Source organism: Lepidochelys olivacea (assembly GCF_965140295.1).
Source record: "Lepidochelys olivacea isolate rLepOli2 genome assembly, chromosome: 3".
NCBI classification, from domain to species: Eukaryota; Metazoa; Chordata; order Testudines; family Cheloniidae; genus Lepidochelys; species Lepidochelys olivacea.
In genome coordinates, this window is record NC_140413.1 from 45,485,864 (window position 1) to 45,500,534 (window position 14,671).

The following is a 14,671-nucleotide window of genomic DNA, read 5'->3' on the forward strand; positions in this document are numbered from 1 at the left end:
TAGCTACTTTTATGTTTTTATTTTCCTGATCCATCCAGAGGGCCACATTTTGGAGGTTATTACTTTTTAAATAAAAATGCTTGTAAAATGTGTTGTGTAGCTTAGTTTTCTATTTATGGTTCCAGTATAAGAAACTCCTGTGTCTTAATGAAACAGTACCCAGGATAACTGCATCATCTGGAAAGGTACTATCAACAGATTCTGAGCCAGAAAGCTGCTATTAACTCTAAAGCTTGTTTCTCTGTGAAGGCACTCAAGATCTTAGTTGCAAAAGAATTTTTAATTAATGTTTCTGAATAAGAAGAGTGGCAGTCAGTGAAGTTTGGTTTGTATAATTTCCAAACCATGATCGGAGGTGTCGCAGAAACACTACGTCAGCTGAATAAGCTAGAATCCTGTGGTCAAGAAAGGTTAACAACTCAGAAATAGAAAGAAGTCTGGCTGAAAACTGGAGAATATGGAAGTTTGACTGTCTGCAGTAACTGGAGTCTGGTTTGATCAATGAAAGGATGAATAACAGGTTAACAAATTGCAAGCTGCGTACCTACGTGTGTTAAGCAGTGATTTTTTTCTCTTAGTATTATTCTCCATCTTTAGGTCTTCTTATGGTGAGAGTAACTGGGTGGTTATTCTGGAACATTCTCTGCATAGTACAAACATTCAACCTTATGGTATTTTAAAGCTTTAGGTGGCAACTAGCAGCTGGTACTTTAAACTTGTTAGCTATGCTTTCTGTATAGAGCTCTTACTGGGAATTGGCAAAACAGATCATAGTTCTATGGTTGGCCTAGATATGAGACAGTGCTCTGGCCTCTAACTGGAAGCTTAAACTCTTGCTCAAGGCTGAGGAGTTGATGGGGTAGCACGAGGGTGTAACTAACGTGGTGCCAAAGGTTTGTTTGAAGCTTCTGAGGTGGCTTTCCTTTGCAGAGAGGCATTATCTGGTGGTTTGCAGCGTGTTCCTGGAAAGCCAATGCCCCAAAGCACTACCTGATAATCGTTGTGCAGAGGCCTGTTCTCTAAATTATCCAAAGTAACAAAAGTCCAACTCTCCCTGTTACATAAAATTGCTTTTAAAAGTCAGCAAAAATTAAAGACAGACTGAATTAGTCCAAACAAAGGTCTCACTCAGGACTGTGTCAAGATTGTGAGTGGTAAACAAAGGAGAATGGAATGGGAAATTATTGGACCAAAGTTGGAGTGTCAGAAATTAGGCCTAATTGGTGGACAAAATAATGAGAGGTTGGCCTATTCTATCCATCAGCCCTTTTTGCCATCCTTTAAAAAATAAACTTTGGGGAGGGAGGACCAAAACACCTGGGATAGGTGGACTGAAAGGAGCAAGTTTCACCATCATGGTTACCACCCCCACAAGTCTCCTGTGTAACTGATTTATGTGTTCTCAATTAATAGTTTAAAGATAAGGAATAGAACCAAACTGAACTCTTTATGGTTTGATCCTGCAGGGTTGGGCCTGATGTCTGCTATAACCCCATTGTGACTTGCAAACAGGCAAAACTCCTGAATCTGGAACTTTGAATCTCTCCACTAAATAACCAGCTTCTGAGGCAGGTGAGACTTCTATAGATGCTACCTTTTAAGTGGTGGCAATCAAAACTTCATCATCTGATATAAAGTGAAATCGTTAAAGAAATATAGTTACTTTACCATGACCAGTGGAAATTAAATTTTGTCTCGTGGATAAACTTAAAACAGCAGCGTTTCAATCTCAGAATTGTGAACTTCAATACATACTGGGTACAATGTGTAGAAAAAGAGACAATAATAAACTTACTCCATGCTGATGCACACTGAGAAATTGTCTACTGATTCCAAAGATGACATCATGTCCAAATTATAAAGCAGGATGTTTACATCTAAATATCAAAAGATCACAGACTGAAACACAGGGTAAACAAGGAAGAATTAGCCTTGACAAAGGTGGGAGAACTTCCTTTACATAAGGATGTCGCACAGACCCTGCTTACAGAGAAAGAGGACTTGTCGGCAAAAGGGCAGGTTCATTTACATGGGTGCATGTGTATACACATAATCTTTTGTTTAAATCAAAAGGAATTATAACCAGTATATCCTATTCTATCAGGCCACCGCCCTCTCTACATTCAAATTGCTCCAAAACCCCACTTTTTCCATAATGCCCACAAAATTCCATGATCCTCTGTCACTCAGTCCTATAATTCTGGATCCATCGTTGACTCGTCCCTCTCTTTTGAATCTTACCTCCAGATCATGTCTAAATCTTGCCACTCCCTGCACAGTATCTGTAAGATCTAATCTTTCCTCTCTGCCAAAACACTTGTCCAAATCCTCCCTGCTCATTGGCCCCTTATCTACTGTAATCTCACTGGCCTTGGTACCTGAACTTGCTCCCCACTCAAGTCCAGCTGAAATGCTTCTGCTTAAGATTATTTTCTTGGCTCATTGCTCTGACTTGCTATGAGCTCACCCTTTAAGTCCCTCTTACTGGCTCCCTTTCTTCCAATTTATCAGAGAGAAATTTCTTGTCCTTACCTACAAAGCTGTCCACAGTTTAGTCTCGCCCTATCCACCTGGCCAGTTTCTCTATCACAGGTCACCTCCCAGCTTCACTCTGCAAAGATGCCAGCCTTGATCACCTGATTTTCTGCTTCTCTGACAAGCACTTTTGCACTTTCTCACACACTACCTCTTGTGCCTAAGAACAGCTCCCTAATCCTTAGAGCCACCACCTCCTTCAAAGTCCCTCCTTAAAAATCACTTCTTCCTTAATGCAAACAGTAAACTGCAACCTGATAATGGCTAGGCAGGTGGAGAGCTGTGATCAGTGCTACTGACTGGCTAAGAATTGTGCACATTCTGTTATATCTGTTGTCTTGTCTACCCCACTCTCACCCCCATGGCTTGTTTGTATTCTCTGACTGTTATGTCTTGTCTTTTAGATTGTAAGCTCTTCAGGGCATTATTTGTTTTTACAATACCTTCTGTGACAGGATCCAACTTGGTTGTTGTCTTTAGCCACAACTGCAATACAAACGTTGAAAAATAATAGACATTTACTATATATTTTCTAATATAAACTGTTAAATTACCTCCTCTTAACTAGCACTTCTTGTGTCATCTAGATTAGAATGTAAACTCTTCGGCAAGACTGTCTTTGTTTGTACTTTGGACAGTTCTATGCCTGTTTTCAGAACGTAATAAATAATGCTGTAAGACTGTATCCTATCCCAATGAGGCTTTGTGTAGTCTCATGATATATACACCTAGAGATTTCACTTTATATCAGATGATGATGTTGTGATTGCCACCACTTAAAAGGTAGCATCTACAGGAGTCTCACCTGTTAGGATATAGATATTCAGGCCTGTCTGTAAAGGCCTATACTCTAAGAATGTAGGTATATGTTTATTATTTAGCTAGTAATAGAGGTATACAAGAAAGAATCTGTGTAAGGGCCTTCTCTCACTGTGACAGTCTGAGGCCCTGTTCTTAGGCCAATGCCTTTGGCTAAGCAGCAGAGGCAGCCATAAGCTGGGAATTGAACGGTCACATCCTCACATGCCAAACTAGTCAATATGGGGCTGTTAGGAAGGTGATCCAATCTATCACCTCCAGAGAAAGAGAAGAGCCTAGAAGATGTAAAAGGAAATTTAGGTTGATAGTTTTCTGTCTGGTAAGAACTCACTTATCAATAGACACAGCTGGGACACTCCTTATGTCTTTATAGATGTAGTTGTTGTTTGCACCTTCGGACTTCAGGTATTGTTGCTCTCTGTTCATGCGAGAAGGACCAGGGAAGTGGTAGAGTGAAGGAATAAGCTCTCTAACATCACCTATCCCAGACGCTGACTCACTGGAGAGATCTAAAGTTCCAGGTTTCGGGAGTTTTGCCTTTTGTTAAAAGATCATGTCACAATGGGGATGTAGCAGACATCTGGCCCCTCTGCTTAACCTTTAATTGAATTTTCTCCGTTTTTTATCTTGCATAAGTCTGGTTGTATTGAAGGGAACTTTTCAAATGTTGACTGCCATTTGGGCTAAGTACTGCAAGATCTTTTGGGGGTGTGGGTCAGAAGGAAAGCCACCCTTCAGATTTTGATGGCTTAGAGTGGAGACATAGATAGCCTTCTGGTTTAGTCACTCAAAGTCAGGGGCACAGAAAGCTCAATTAGGAGAAGTGTTGTGGAGTGGTCACTTGAGTCCTGGGATAAACCTAAAGACAAAGAAGAACAGAGTGGATTTGATTTAAATCACTAGTTAGGAAGACTCTATTTAATTATGGATTTTACATAAAAGTGCATTCTTGTTGGTTGTTATACCCTTAATACATATTCTTCACAACTCAGAGATAGATGTAGGTTTCATTTTTAGAAGGTACACACTATACATTTTTAAAAAAATATTTATTTTGAAAACTTTTCAGATTACTTTTACAGCTATATCAGAAAATGAATGATTGTTTGGTTATTTCATTTACCAAAGGCAATTGAAGCAGATATTTATGAAGTCATGGGTAGGTGAACTATCTCCAGTTCAACAGGTTAATCATTAATATTTGGAGGATTTTCTTTCCATGCTGTATTAGGAGGAGATCATCATCAGACAGACATTTAAATTGTTTTATTTAACTAAAACAACAATGTTACGTATTCTGGATTTTTTTCTTCAACAGCAAACATATAATATTTTAACAAAACAAGCATATTAATTTTTGAATTTAGTTAAACATTCACATTTTTTAAAATCAGGTTTGTTTTTGTTAAAATTGTTTTTAACTAAAATATTTAAATGAAATTTTTTTAAAAAAACAGAAACAAAAATTTAATCAACTATGTCAGCCAGCTCAACATGATCAACTTAAAATATTGGCTTCTGCAGCTAACTCAGTCGTCTCCACCTTCATTTTCCTGTTTGTTCATAATCTGGAAATGAAAAACAAGCTTTCCTGCTTTTTCAGGTCCCAAACGATTTCTCAATTTGGAATGAATTAGTCCAAAGGAAGAAAATATTCTTTCTACACCAGCAGAAGAAGCTACTGCTGTTAAAAGTGAGATTATCACTTCAACAGTCTCTGAATCCAAGTGCTTAAGTGACTTCCAGCAGTTCACTAGTGTGACTTTCTTTAAAACATCATCAGCAAACATATATTTCTTGAATGGTTCTTATTTCCAAACTGGGTCTCTTTTACGGCCTGCTGCCATTATAGGTTTTCCCTTCTAGTGAGAGAATAAGGGATTGACTCTATGTACACAAATTTGCAGAGGGACAATAGGGGTGAGGTCTGTTATTTCTAAACCTCTATATATTTATTTATTTATTTTAAAACATTTTTTCTGTTAACAAGCATGGAGACACAAATCCACAGTTTGGGAACTTCAAAACTAAGCATCTCTGATGGTATCTTCTAGATTAAGCACTGAGTCCCAGTGGGTAGATAGAAAGATTAACCTAAATAATCTATACAGAAACCTCTGGAACCCCATAAGATTGGATCCATGAACTATTGCAACTCATTTACAAAACTTTTCTTAAACATTACATTAATATATTGTCTCATACTATAGAATTAGAATTTATAATCCCTATTCCATTATGAGATATCTTTGAGCTATAAAGTGTCTTAATTAAAACTATCTTTAGATAGATTTTTTCCCTCAAAAAGCATTTTATCAAAAAAATCCAATTTTTTTTATTTTTTTTTTAAATCATTGGTTTTTAATCCACCCTAAAGAGGAATGATGTGCATGGGGGACTGAAAGTGAATTGACCTGTAACACTCTGGATGCTAAATGAAGATAGAGGGAGGGATAGCTCAGTGGTTTGAGCATTGGCCTGCTAAACCCTGGGTTGTGAGTTCAATCCTTGAAGGGGCCATTTGAGATCTTGGGCAAAAAAAATTGGGGATTGTGCCTGCTTTGAGCAGGGGGTTGGACTTAGATGATCTCCTGAGGTCCCTTCCAACCCTGATATTCTATGATTCTATGTCTCTGTCCCTATACTGAGTAAACTGAACCAAAGTCCAAAATCCTGTATCTTAACCTTTAGATCAAGAAAATTCAGGGGCATCAGTTAAAACAGACAATTCTAGGAGCAACATAGCACTTTTATTAATGACGGGGCAAATTCAGACCTGCTCTGAATTTAGCCCATGTGTTACTGCATAGGAAAACCAAGACATTTGAGACCATTACAATAAACTGTAACTTACATGTACTTGACTTTTGTGAAGAGGTTTCAAAGTGTTGATTCTTATGCCACTTTTAATGGACTCTTGAAGAAATCTGATATACCCCATTGATGGTTGAATCTCCCAGAATAACTTTTAAAATTCACACCCACTTGAAATTCTCCTGACTAGAAATATGATTTTTGGACACTTTCTCCATCATATTTCAGTAAAACACAAAGAGAGCCATTTCAGAAGTTTGGAGACAGAGTACTTCCTCTTTAAAGAACAGAATTTATATTTTTCCAGACATTGCCCAGGCAACACAGTCTTGAATAAAAAAAATTGTCACTAAAAGCAGAGTTCTCTAGTCTGGGAATCAATGCTGTTATTTTGTTCCCAGCTAAGTTCTGTTTCTTGCTTAATAAAAAGAGGAATGTCTTTAATGACTGTAATGATGCTGAACATTTTGATGTCTCGCGTAAAAGAGATAAGATGCAAATAATGGAGTCTAGACTTTTAGAAAAGGGGCGAGGGGAGGGGGATTCTATTTTCCATGGGGTTTTTTTTTTTCATTTCCACATCTGGGTATCTCTTGAAGATAGTTATTCAGTTGAATCTACATGTCCATAATTAAGGAAGATACTGAAGGATTTTGGGGTGCAAATTTGAATCCAGAAAGACCTCAGACTCTTGAAGATTTCAGTGGTAACACTCTGACACAGTTTAACTGACAGCTAGAATCATAGTACCTTATTTATAATAAAAAAAATGAAAAATGTAGAACTATTCATACAAATGCGAAACATCACCATTCAATTATGTTACATTGTCAATTTCCACACCCTCTTCCTTATGTTTGTTCATTGTCTATTTAAGTGGTCTCTCTGGACTCTAAGGATTTTGTGATCTGGAGGTTGTCTTTATATCCATCTCTAAAGTGCTTGGCACTCTACTTATGCTATACAAATAATGTTAAATCAGACACTTGTACATATGTAAAATTGTTATCACGAGTTAAACTTTTACATGTATAACTTAATATACATTGTTTGGATTGTGGCAGACTTAACTTGCTATTAGAAGCTTAAGTTTGCATCTCCTGACTTCTGTGTGCGCAAATTTGCAACCTTATAGTGTTAATATATATTTTGCAGCGAGATGGTTAGAGCATATGACTGACAGGTGCTCTGTGTCCTATTCCTGATTGTGCCTCTGATAGTCTGTGTCACTTTGGGAAAGTCATATATGTTCTCTGTACCTTAGTTTATCCATCCATACAATGAAAGAAATATTACTTCACACAGGCATTGCAAAGTTATTAAAATTAAAGTGCTTGTAAAGCATTTTGAGATCTTTGGCTGAAAAGCATTACCAAAGTGCCCTGACTTTACTGTTACATTAACACATGTCTTTCCTGTAACTGCAGCATGGTGGGGTGTTTCTTTTGGGATTCTTTGTCATTAAAGGTGTATTTATGATTAAGTTTATAAATATATTATGGCTGTCGATTAATTGCAGTTAACTCACATGATTAACTCAAAAAAAGTAATCACGATTTTAAAAATGTATCGCAATTAATCGCACTGTTAAACAGAATACCAATTGAAATTTATTAAATATTTAGATGTTTTTTAAAATTTTCATATGTATTGATTTCAATTACAACATAGTGTACAAAGTAGACAGTGCTCACTTTATACTGTTATTTTTTATTACAAATATTTGCACTGTAAAAATGGCAAACCAAAGAAATACTATTTTTCAGTTCACCTCATACAAGTACTATAGGGCAATTTACAAATGTTGATTTTTTTTTTGTTACATAACTGCACTCAAAAACAAAACTATGTAAAATTTGAGAGCCTACAAGTCCACTCAGTCCTACTTCTTTAGCCAATTGCTAAGACAAACAAGTTTGTTTGCATTTACAGGAGATAATGCTGTCCACTTCTTATTTACAGTGTCACCTGAAAGTGAGAATAAGTGTCCGCCTGGCACTTTGGCAGCCGACGCTACAAGGTCTTTATGTGCCAGATATGCTAAACATTTGTATGCCCCTTCATGCTTTGGCCACCATTCCAGAGGACATACTTACATGCTGATGACACTCATTAAAAAAATAATGCAAGAATTAAATTTGTGTCTGAATTCCTTGGGGGAGAACTGTATGTCTCCTACTCCGTTTTACTCACATTCTACCATATATTTCATATTATAGCAGTCTCGGATGGTGACCCAGCACATGTTGTTCGTTTTACGAATGCTTTCCCTGCAGATATGACAAAATGCAAAGAAGGTACCAGCATGAGATTTCTAAAGATAGCTACATCACTCAACCCAAGGTTTAAGAAACTGAAGTGCTTTCCAAAATCTGAGAGGGATGAAGTGTGGAGCATGCTTTCAGAAGTCTTAAAAGACCAACACTCCAATGCGGAAACTACAGAACTCGAACCATCAAAAAGGAAAATCAACCTTCTGGCGGTGGCATTTGTCTCAGTCTATTCTATGCATCAGTCTACTCTTCTTTGGATGGTTATCGAGCAAAACCTGTTATCAGCATGGACACATGTCCTCTGGAATGGTGGTTGAAGCATGAAGGGACATATGAATCTTTAGTTAATCTGGCACATAAATATCTTGTGATGCCGGCTACAACAGTGCCATGTGAACACCTGTTCTCACTTTCAGGTGATATTGTAAACAAGAAGTGGGCAGCATTATCTCCTGCAAATGTAAACAAACTTGTTTGTCTGAGCGATTGGCTGAACAAGAAGTAGGACTGAGTTGACTTGTAGGCTCTAAAGTTTTACATTGTTTTATTTTTGAATACAGTTTTTTTTTACACAATTCTACATTTGTAAGTTCACTTTTCATGATAAAGAGATTGCACTACAGTACTTGTATTGTGTGAATTGAAAAATACTATTTTTTTACAGTGCAAACATTTGTAAATGTTGTATTTGAAATCAATATATTTGAAAATGTAGAAAATATTCAAAAGTATTTAAATAAATGGTATTCTATTATTGTGTAACAGTGCGATTAATCATGTGATTAATTTTTTTAATCTCTTGACAGCTCTAAAATACATAAAAAAGAAAGTATTTATAACAATTTGTGTGGATAGTTGAGGGTTTAAATAGGAAGCTGGTGAACTGATCAGATCTGTTTTAAGATTGGTTGTCTAAAGCTAGACACCTAAATCTATAATTAAGCACCTAAACCAGGTAATCAGTATATTCACACTTGCACCCTCCGAGGCACCTACATAAATTATGGATTTAGATGATTCATTTTAAGCATCTAAGCTTGAATACTTTTGGCTAACGTTTCAGAATTCAAGGTACTGAAAATAATTAATGTGGGAATTACTTGTGAAATGGCAGAAAGAAGGGGCTGGTTAGGCATAAAAATTTCAGAAGTGCTTAAGTGACTTAGCAGCCTAAGTACCACATTCAAAAGTGATTTAGGCAGCTAGGAACCCAAATTCCATTGACTTTCAATGAGCAGGGCCCTACTAAATTCACATCCGTGAAAAATACATCATGGACCATGAAATCTGGTGTCCTCCGTGAAATCTGGTCTTTTGTGTACTTTTACCCTCTACTATACAGATTTAATGGGGGGAAACCAGTGTTTCTCAAACTGGGGGTCCTGATCTGAAAAGCTTTTGGGAGGGTCGCAAGATTTTTGTGGGGGTGGTCACTTCGACCTCAGGAGAAGGGGCAGGAACAGTAGAAGGAAGCCTTCAAATCCCACCTCTGGGCAAGGCGGCCAGGGCCTGACTAAACCATCATCAGATTCCAAGCAAGCCTTTTAAAGGGGTGCTCGAGGACGGTGCTCAGGTGTCTAGTCTAGATCCTTCCCTGTTTTTTCTGAATAGTCTGTCCCACTTCTACTGTGCTTGATCCCAAATAACTTCAGACCACTGGGTCCTCCACATGGTGGAAGTGGGATATTCTCTCCAGTTCTGCTCTTACCCTCCCTACCACTCCCTTCCCCGTCCCTGTTCAGGGACCCCTCTCAGGAGCAATTCCTTATCCAGGAGCTGCAGATGCTCCTCGCCATGGGAGCGGTCAAGACTGAATCCCCACTCTGTCACTCTGAGTGCAGAAGGTAGGGGCCTGCAAGGATTCTAAAAACTAATACGTGCCACTTCAGGCTTGTATTAAACTCCCAAGGTTACAGCTTTTCTCTGACCTTGGCTTGGTAAACGCTGCCAAATGCAAAAATAACAAAACAACAAAAAACACAAAAACAAAACAAAAAACCCACCCTTGGACCCAGGAAGGAACACTTGGGAATTCCTCCCTGTGGAGTACCCTCAAGCCCTTACACACATACACACTCACACTCACACAGAGAGAGAGAGAGAGAGAAAGAAAACAAAGGAAATTAGCTGTTGCCACCAGCTAATCAAACAGAATATGCACAAACCTCTTAGGACACCAAAAATCCAATCCTGTTTTTAAAAAAAGGTTAATTTTATTAAAAAGAATAAATTACATCTGAAACTTAGGCTTTTGCTAGATTTTAAAAGAGCAATTCCAAAAATTAAGCACCCAAACTAGCTTTCTTGGGGGTTCAGCTTAAAGGTTACAAGCAAACAAAAGCATCAGGGGTTAGAACAGGGGAGATCCACAAGCCAAAATAAAAAAATAAACCTGATTGTGTCTAATGAAACATTCCCTATCCAAATAATTTCTTCTTGAAGAAGACAGACCAAGGAGTAATGGTCTCAAGTTGCAGTGGGGGAGGTTTAGGTTGGATAGGAAAAACTTTTTCACTAGAAGGGTGGTGAAACACTGGAATGGGTTATCTAGGGAGGTGGTGGAATCTCCTTCCTCAGAGGTTTTTAAGGTCAGGCTTGACAAAGCCCTGGCTGGGATGATTTAGTTGAGGATTGGTCCTGCTTTGAGCAGGGGGTTGGACTAGATGACCTCCTGAGGTACCTTCCAACTCTGATATTCTATGATTCTATGAATTTTTATACCTGGTTCAAGCCTTACACAGCATTGCTGCTCCGTGTCTCCTTCTCCGGAGAACAACAGACACAGGGTAAGTTTCTTTCCCAATTTTAAAAGTTCTAGCCTTCCCATTGGGTGTTTTGGTCAGGTGCCCACTCCTTTTCTTTTACCTATGGGCTTATTAACACTTTACAGGTAAAGCAAGCAGAGAACAGACACCAAGAGGGACTGGTGGCTGGCTAGGTGTTTATAAAAGGGAGCTCCCCCACACTCTTCATTTGTCACAGGAGTGGTGGAGGGAGTTACTCAGGAGCTAAGGGGCAAGGGATTCTAATCCCGATACTTCCTAATCCCCAAGGCCAAGGAGGGTCTCGGACCCTTTCTAGATCTGCATGGACTCAACAAATTCATGGTAAAGTTGAAGTTCCACATAGTCTCCCTGGGCGCCATTATCCCCTCCCTGGATCCAGGAGACTGGTATGCCGCACTCAAGATGAAGGACACATACTTCCATATAGTGATCCGTCCTGCACATCGGCACTTCCTATGCTTCGTGGTCAACCACAAGCATTACCAATTCACTGTCCTACCATTCGGCTTCTCAACCACCCCCCCAAGTGTTCACCAAGTGCATGTTGGTCGTGGCTGCTTTCTTCAATCGACAGCAGGTGCAAGTATACCCCTACCTCGACGACTTGTTGCTCAGGGGCTGCACCAGGGGGCAGGTGGAGTCCCAAATCCATTTGTCAGGTACACGTTCGAACAACTGAGTCTCCTCCTCAACTTGGGGAAGTCAACCTTGGAAGCAACCCAAAGAATAGAACTCACTGGGGCAGTGTTACACTCGGTCCAGGCGGGAGCTCTTCTGCCAGAGACCCGATTCTGAGCCATCACGGACATAATTCAAAGCCTCCAGCAATTCCCAACTATAACAGCAAGGGAGTGCCTAAGTTTCCTCGGCCACATGGCTGTTTGCGGTTCAGACCTTAGCAGGCATGGCTCACTACAGCCTACCGCCCGGGGCACAACAGCTTGAATTCAGTAGTCACGGTGCCAGGGCAGGTCCTCACATCCCTCCACTGGTGGCTCAATCCTCAAGCAGTGTGCGAAGGAGTCCCATTCCACAACCCCCAATCTTCCTTGTCCCTGGTTATGGACGCATCAGCTCTGGGATGGGAGACCTCCAAACACAGGGCCTGTGGTCGCAGAATGAGCTCTCCCTACATATCAACATCAAGGAGCTGAGGGCGGTGCGCCTAGCCTGCCAGCAGGCCTGACTGCAAGGCGAGTGCGGAGCAGCTCTAACGGACAGCACCACGGCCATGTTTTACATCAACAAGCAGGGTGGAGCCTATTCCTCTCTCCTGTGCCAGGAGGCCCTCCGGCTGTGGGAGTTCTGCATAGCCCACTCCATTCAGCTAGAAGCATCCTTTCTACAAGGAGTTCAGAACATGCTGGCGGAACACCTCAGCAGGTCCTTCTGCACACACAAGTGGTCCATCCGGCTGGATGATATACACTCCATTTTGCAAAGGTGGGGGTTTCCCCAGGTCAACCTGTTTACCACCCCACGCAACAAGAAGTGCCCAATGTTCTGCTCTTTCCAGGCTCACTCACGGATGCATTCCTGCTACCCTGGAAAGGTCACCTGCTCTACGCCTTTCCCCAGTTCCCTCTCGTGCACCAGGTCCTGCTCAAGGTCCACAGGGAGGGGACAAAGGTATACTGATAGCTCCAGCATGGCCTCGACAACACCAGTACACTTAGCTACTGGCACCGTCGATGGATGCACCAGTCACATTACCTCTCCCCCCTGACTTACTCACTCAGGGCCACAGTTGCCTCCATCACTCCGGCCTGTGGTCCCTCCACCTCTCGGCTTGGAAGCTTTGTAGCTGAACCCCATGGAACTTCTGTGCTCAGAACAAGTAAGGGACGTCCTCCTTGGGAGCAGGAAACCCTCCACTAGAGCCAAGTATCTGGCAAAGTGAAAGAGATTCTTGTGCTGGTCTGACCAGCATCGTATACCTCCCCCCTCCAGGCACCTGTACCTCTCATCTTGGATTACCTCCTACACCTGAAACAGCAAGGCCTGGCAGCGTCTTCCATAAGGGTACACCTCGCTGCTATCTCGGCCTTCCACCAGGAGCGTCTGGTTGATCCATCTTCCCCAACCCTATGGTTGATCGCTTCCTCAAAGGTCTGGACTGCCTACATCCCCAGATCAGGCAGCCTGTCCCTGCGCAGGACCTTAACCTGGTCCTCTCCAGGCCCATGGGGCTCCCATTCGAACCACTGGCACCTTGCTTCCTCCTGTATCTGTCATGGAAGGTAGCTTTCCTGGTCACCATTACTTCTGTGAAGAGGGTGTCTGAGCTAAAGGCCCACAGCTCAGGCTGCACCCAGCCTTTCTCCCCAAGGTGGTGTTGCACTTCCTCACCAGACAGGACATTTTCCTGCCTGTCTTTTACCCTAAGCCTCATGGCAGTAACCGGGAGCAGAGGCTGCACTCCCTCGATGTTCGGCGAGCACTAACTTTCTACATCGAGTGCACTAAGCCATTCAGAAAATTGAACCAGTTGTTCATAGAGGTGGCAGACTGGATGAAAGGGCTCCCAGTCTCATCTCAAAGAATATCTTCCTGGATCATGTTGTGCATCCGCATGTGCTATGAACTGGCCAAAGTACCAGCCCCAGCTCTTATAGCACACTCTACTAGGGCCCAGGCCTCGTCAGCAGCGTTCTTGGCCCAGGTCCCGATCCAAGAAATCTGCAGGGCAGCAACTTGGTCCTTGGTGCATACCTTCACCTCTCACTATGCCATCATCCGTCATGCCAGAGATGACGCGGCTTTCAGCAGAGCGGTGCTGCAATCAGCATTTCCTTAACTCCGACCCCACCACCTAGGTAAGGCTTGAAAGTCACCTAATTGGAATCAGTATGAGCAATCACTCGAAGAAGAAAAAACGGTTACTCACCTCTCATAACTGTTGTTCTTCGAGATGTGCTGATCATATCCATTCCAAACCCACTTGCCTTCCCCTCTGTAGGAGTAACCAGCATGAAAGAACTGAGGAGGTGCCAGGTCAGCAGGGTCATATATTGAGCGCCATGAAGATGCCACTTCAGGGGGCTCCACAGCTGACCTGATGGGTGCTGCTAGGGGAAAAACTGTCTGATGACTGAGCACGCGGCACGCACACACCTAATTGGAATAGATATGAGCAACACATCTCGAAGAACAACAGTTACGAGAGGTGAGTAACCATTTTTTTCAGGTAGTGCCTGAACATCACTTCCTCTGTAACTGGAAATTGGTGAAGTAGAACTCTGTTCCACTGTGGCTCTGGTTCTGAGGAAATCTGGGTAGTAGATTGCTGAATATGATATATTGTCATAGACTTTAGATAATCTTTCTACTGAGCATCAGGACCAAAATCTATCGAAATCTGCAAGTAAATTTTCCCATTTAAATTCAATGCTTTTCTGTGGTCAGATCGAGGAAAACATTAATATCTACTTATTTGCACATGAG